The sequence below is a fragment of the Apium graveolens genome, chromosome 9 (genome assembly GCF_009905375.1).
Source record: "Apium graveolens cultivar Ventura chromosome 9, ASM990537v1, whole genome shotgun sequence".
NCBI lineage: Eukaryota > Viridiplantae > Streptophyta > Magnoliopsida > Apiales > Apiaceae > Apium > Apium graveolens.
This window is the reverse complement of record NC_133655.1, coordinates 117,490,653-117,496,983: the sequence shown is the minus strand read 5'-3', so window position 1 is coordinate 117,496,983 and position 6,331 is coordinate 117,490,653.

Here is a 6,331-nt window from a genome sequence, read left to right as displayed (position 1 = left end):
TTATAAATATGGACAAGATTCGTGGTCAGACCAGATTCGCGGTCATATTAGGCCAATGCATGCCTTTGATCCAGTATAGAGAGCAGAGCTGTGTGCCCTGCTCGGGGTTAGTGCGTGACTGATCAACAGCCTAACCTTGGTTTTTAAAAATTGAAAAGTGAATATCCAATTCTAATCATTGCTTATCAAGAAACTTGATTCTTCTGAATCATTTTAATTGATCATTGTTTAACCTCAGTTATTGCTATTATGACTTGCTGAGCTAGTTAGCTCACTCTTGCAAATCTTTTTATATTATTCTACAGTTGAAAAGGAAATTGTTGGTAACAAGGATTCCAAGTCTAGTATGCGAGCTATGATTCCAGGTTAAGTTGGATCAAGCTAGCAGGAGCTTTATATTGTAGATGAGTTATGCAAGATTGTAAGAATGATATCATTATCAGTTGTAAGTTGAACTAGTTGGGATCTGGTATGATGTAATAAAAGTTAAGGTTGTGGCTTGTTTTCATACTTGAACCTGTTGTGATTCGTGGTTGTGTAAAAAAGGGTCAATACATATAATATTGTATATAGAGGTTTATATATTGTGTGTGTGTGTGTATGTTTTGGACCCTAAACTTCTGACCCATGTTTGGAGGGCATCATACTAAGTGGGAGGGATTAGTGTTTCATTTGAGTAGAAAGTACTTAATACATCTCATGGGTATGAAGTGGTAAGTTTTAGAGAATCCACCAGCACAAATCATCATGATTCTGTAAATCAGCAAGATATGCTCAACATAAAGGTACTACAGGTATAAAACTCTCAAGAATATTTGGTTAGTTGCCTGTAGTAGGTTTGGTTAAAAGGTTGTATCAACTAGATATCAGTCTTATAGTTTAGGATGTCTTGGAATGTCTAGTAGTATGTATTAGAATGGTTAAATCCGTACTTTTTTTTTTAATTTCTGCTAGTAGGTATGTTATAGGTATGGAAGTATATGAACAACTGAATCGGCTAGAATGTATTAGAAAACCGATGTTGTAATATATTCAACTTTGTTAATTGTTAAGGTTATATCCAGATGCTGAATATATCAGATTTAGGCTATAATACTCATATAATAGCCAACATTAATTCAGTTTTATATTCCTAGTCCAGCAGACTCCTATGATTGAACTATGGAAGTATAAACGTAATTTATGTTATCTATAAGGGGGATGAAATGCGGCTCAAGAAAAATGGATTTTATATATTATGTGTAAACTCTCATACTGATGCTTCCTTAGAAACACGTTTAAAATTAAGTCACCAAAACTCTATATAACCACTTTTGACTTGTACTGTTGTGCATCTTTTTAATCTCAAAATGCATGTTTTAATCTAACAAACTTATCCGATTATATCACTTAAATATGTAGTTTGGTTTCTAAAAATTCTTGAATGTCTTCTTCTATAACTGTGCATCGATAAAATGAGGTATCAAATAAATTTGCTTAATCATACTCAAAAACCAAAAAAAAAATTGAATGATTAAGTTAAACTTTAGAGTCTCCACATCCAATTTGCATCAATTTTCGAAATATTGATCTCTCAAATCTATTTGATCACAAATTCATTCTACAATATCTTCACTAGAAAGGTGAAAGATTTGGAACTAACTTTTGTTTACTTAAATTGAGTATGCCTGCTACAATGTTTTCCTTTCTATGTTTTACAACAAATTCATGCTACTAAATACACAGTATCATAGTTTACTATCTTATAACATAGACCTTTTAGCAATAAGATGTGGTAAAACAAAAGGGGAAGTATTGAAACACAGTTGATATGTAAATTACTTAATATTAATTACATGCTTATATAATATACTATTTTCAAAAATTATTAATGCTTTTTGGATATCTTCCAAACAAAAGGGGAAGAGAATTTAAAGAATACTAAAAGAACTTAGACCCCCCCCTAGTTTTTCAAATGCTTAACTCTTGCTAGATAACCATTGTGCTTCTATATTTATGAAAAATCTAATAAAGTTTTTGCAGGAATTATGTAAGAGAGGAATCAAGCAGTAATCCCAAATGTATCTGCAAAAATATTTTTTTTAACTTATGCATACACCAAGGGGAAGCACACACTTGAAAAATTTAAATTTTATGTTTGTTTGACAAATACCAAAAAGGGGAAGATTGAAAGGATATCTTTGATATATTATTTATTTTGGTATTTGTATGACTAAGAAAAAAATTTAAATACACGTAGATCCTCTCCATTAGGACATGATTTTAATTTATCCAAATCAAAGTCAAATAGTCAAACTAGCAAAATTATTTTCAAGATTATTTATATAAAAGAGATATTCCATTATTCTGAAACATCAAAAATTATCTTTATGGAATATATCTCTATGGCAATATGATCAAAGAAGAAATATCATGTAGATCTCGGTTGCAACATCAATAAGGCAACAAGATCGAAAAAGGATATATCAGAAATATTCCTTAGAAGACACGTGCTATATCAAAAATATTTTACTCTTCACTCCAAAAATATATTTCTACATCTATAAAAAGTGTTTTCATACAAAGTTTATTAATATTCATTGTTGGAATATTAATATCCATTTTTATAACCCATTCCATGTATATTTAAAGTAATTTTCTCTCGTTTCGTAAAATCAGCATTTCTCGGAGAAAATTATTCAAAAATACTCAAATATATTTCCTACCATACAAATATATTTATATATCAGGAAATATATTTTAAGTATTTATTCAAGTCAAAACTTTGGTCAAAAGATCCATATATTTAATTTCAAGACCAATGGTATTTTATTCAGAAGAAAAGACTAATTGAACAATTTTAATTTTAGATAAAATAATTCCACACACTAGAATGACTTGAAATTTGGTATGGATCATTTAAATGGTATTTTCTATGCATGGTAAAAAGTTCCTAATATTTTGAGAATTTTTATCCGGGCACAAATTTGGATGCAGTTGGTCCCACAGTTGACCATGTTTGACCTAGTTACCATTGACCAAGGCTGACCAAAACTTGCATGACATCATTTTATAATATTTAGGTAATTATCATATTTTTTATGATATTTATTTAAGAGTTTTTAGGGTGGTCATATTTAATGGTGCTTAATGCTTAATTAAAATGATTAATCAATGATTAAAAGAAAAGAAAAATATATTAATATATGAAGAAATCAGCTGAGTTTTTGAATCCCATAAACTTATTTGTCTCATATGGCAAGTTTCAAAGAAATACAACTAACACACATTATTTTTCATGTCATCAATCCATGTGACATACATCATCCACCATCCATTTTCCTTAAATCTCCACCATCCAATCCACCCAACTTCTCCTATAAACCCCCACCCCAACCCATTTCAACGAAGATAAAGAGACACAAAGTTTCTGGGATTTTTTTCAAGAAGTATCATCTCTTCATCTCTTTCAAATCTAAACATATACTTTTTCTCAAAAACCTTCTCTCTCTTCTATATACTTACATATATACAAATGTTTTCAAACCCAAGCTTAGCTTCACCCAGCCAAGCTTCATCCCACCAAGTGAGCTCACCCACTACCACTCTCTGGCCTCTAGAAGGGATGCCCAAGTTTGACCAAAGTATAAAAATCCGGCCGAACCTCCGGCGAATATTTCCGGCGAACTTTTCCGACCGTTTTCTAAAAGTGGTAATTTTTAGCTTCTTCTTTGAGTTCTTTTATTTGAGCTTTGTATTTAATTTCTCTACTTCATCTCAAGCTCTAATACTAGATCTACTATAAAGAAGGTTATCAAATAAAAGAGAACAAAGATTCAAACTCGGTATTCGAATAAGTACTTGATCTTCAAAAAGAAACATATAAAGAAGAAGATCCATAAATTACAAGTACTTAAATCTCTATATCTCCACATGAGTGAGATCTCATAAATCTCTATAACTCCTCACAAGTGAGATTTCATATTTGACAAACCTCGCGAGTTGGCCAATTACTTGCACTTTTTTTATCTCGATTTTGGCCAACATATTTCGTTAATATAGAAATAATTACGAAAGGTATTGTATAATCCTCACTAACATCTTTAGTGTTCCGTGGGATTATAAATCGATATATAGTAAGCTTCGTAATTTTGTCAAATATCAAAGACGGATTAAACCACACAAGTTGGCCAATTACTTGCACTTTATTTATCTCGATCTTGGCCAACGCATAGTTCGTGTATATAGAATCATTATGAAAAGTATCGTATAATACCCACTAACATCTTTAGTGTTCCGTGGGATTATAAATCGGTAAATAGTAAACTTCGTAATTATCCGTTTAAACTTCAAAAGAATAAATCCAAAGCCAATTACTTGCAATTCCTTTATCTCGATCTTGGCTTATATAGAACCTATTAATTGTGCACGAAGTTAAAAGTACACTTTGGCTCTATAATTGTCAAAATATAAGTATACTAAAATCCTTAAGCCTACGAGCTTAAAAAGGATAAGTTACAATTCCGATATTGTAACTAAAGTATTATTCGATTTATAAATACATAATAGAAAGAAGAAGAATACTAAAGAAGTCATAAGCCATATTGCTTATATATATAAAAGACTTCTTATATTACTCCGATAAATATATATTCTATAAAGACGGAGTAATCGAAAGTATACTTGACATAATATTCTATATCTCAGGTCAAGTATACATAGTTGATATTTAATATTATTAATTGAATATTATATTAACTTGTGGGCTAGTACCGAACATACTACTTCATCCCATCTTTTTTCTATACGTTTTGTTTTGTGGATTGTCTTATTAGTTTTGTAGTGAGTTAAAGTGACGTGAGGTGATTCTCGTTCTAAGACCCAAGTCCTATACGTACTAACGGGAAGTTATTAGTATTTGCACCGTGAAGAAAAGAAAAGACCCAAGACCGGATCACTAAGATCTAAGACCGACAAAAGCTAGGAAGCCAAGTCTACACAAGGGTTCAACATCAGCTTTGAAGAAATAGAGGGGAGTTATTGTCTAAGATAAGTTGTGTATGTATTACATTGATTTTAAGGTGGTAACCCTTATGTTACGCACCAATACAAATATTTGTAAGGGTGTAAAGGCTTCTCCGCCTACTAAAGGAGCGAGTTTATTATAAGGGAAAATCCCGAGTCCGAGAGAGGAGCTCGGGGACTGGACGTAGGGGTGAGCGAATCTATTAGAGGTTGCGCCATCGCAAACCAGGATAAAATTGCCGTGTGGTATTTTCTTTCCTTGCACTTTATTTTCCGCACATATAAACTGCATAACTACTCGATAAAGTTTTAAAAAGGGATAGATTATTTTAAAATGCCATAATAATTTTTAAATTGGTAATTAAGCTATACAACCCCCTTCTAGCTTAATATATCCCTCTTACGGGACCTTACAATTGTTAACAGAGCTGGTTGATGTAATATCCGGGAAATATCGTGTAATTATTTTTATTAATAAATAATTATTATGTGATTATTATGTGAATTTTGATGATTGATATTAATATTTGGGCGTTGATATCTGATAAAATTAGGATGTTTTAATTTCTAATTATCCAGAATTAAATATAGATAATTTTGGTATTTTTCTGGTAATTTTTGGATTATTATATGATTTTATAAGTATTTATAGAATTAATAATGATTATTTATACATAATTATAAAATTACTTTTTAGAGTTAGAAATCGTCCTACTTCAACCATTTTTGCGTTTTTACAACCCGAAACGCTTCTGAAAACTCCTTCCTAACCTAATCTGATAATTCTAAATACTTTTCGTGTTTTAACTTTTTCGATACGGGGTACGGTTTGACCCGTTCGAGTCCCGACGTAAAATTTTTGATACGCTAATCATTTTATAGATTGATAAAAATCCGTATTCTCAAAAGGCGAGATATTATTACCTTATTTTCGTATAAAGTGTTTTATAGGAAGCTCTTTTTTGATAATTATCCAAGTCTGGTATTAAAAGCGTATCGTCTTCTTGGTTACTTAGCGGCTAAGTAACCTATTTTCGGATCCGATATGTAAATGTAATTATCGAATTATTAAATAAATAAAACATGTGATGGTTCTGTCAGCTATGTGTTGATGTATTATTAATTGTTGTGATTTGTTGGACGCGAAGGTTAATTTTATAATCAATTATCGAGCTGTATGAATTTAATTCATTTTTTTAAAGTGATTTTATTGAATATTTATTCTTATAAATGCTAAAATTATCTATAAATTTAATTTTGTTGTTTTATAATTTTATTTATTATTTTTAGGAATTTATAAAATTTAGAAATTAACATTTTATTGATT